The following is a 775-nucleotide window of genomic DNA, read 5'->3' on the forward strand; positions in this document are numbered from 1 at the left end:
GTGATTAGACTACTTGACCAATTAAAAACTTATCCTTTTCCCAATTTTAGTCTTTGGCAGATTTTAGATATCTTAGCACAAGTCAAGCAATCTTAACACAATTCAAGCAAGCATGCAAAGAGTCTATGAGCAGCGGAAAGTAAAGCATGCAACTTGCAAGAATGTAAAGGGAAGGGATTGGAGGATTCAAACGCAATTGGAGGCACGGATGTTTTTGTCGTGGTTCCGATAGGTGGTGCTATCGTACATCCACGTTGATGGAGACTTCAACCCACGAAGGGTAACGGCTGCACGAGTCCACGGAGGGCTCCACCCACGAAGGGTCCACAAAGAAGAAACCTTGTCTATCCCACCTTGGTTGTCGCCCATGAAGGACTTGCCTCACTAGCGGTAGATCTTCACGAAGTAGGCAATCTCCTTGCCCTTACAAACTCCTTGGTTCAACTCCACAATCTTGTCGGAGGCTCCCAAGTGACACCTAGCCAATCTAGGAGACACCACTCTCCAAGAAGTAACAAATGGTGTATTGATGATGAACTCCTTGCTGTTGTGCTTCAAATGATAGTCTCCTCAACACTCAACTCTCTCTCACAGGATTTGGATTTGGTGGAAAGAAGATTTGAGTGGAAAGCAACTTGGGGAAGGCTAGAGATCAATATTCATATGGTAGAAATGGAATATCTTGGCCTCAACACATGAGTAGGTGGTTCTCTCTTAGAAATGGTAAGTTGGAAGTGTAGGTTTGTTCTGATGCCTCTCTTCACGAATGAAGAGG

Source organism: Triticum dicoccoides, chromosome 5B (genome assembly GCF_002162155.2).
Source record: "Triticum dicoccoides isolate Atlit2015 ecotype Zavitan chromosome 5B, WEW_v2.0, whole genome shotgun sequence".
Taxonomy (NCBI): domain Eukaryota; kingdom Viridiplantae; phylum Streptophyta; class Magnoliopsida; order Poales; family Poaceae; genus Triticum; species Triticum dicoccoides.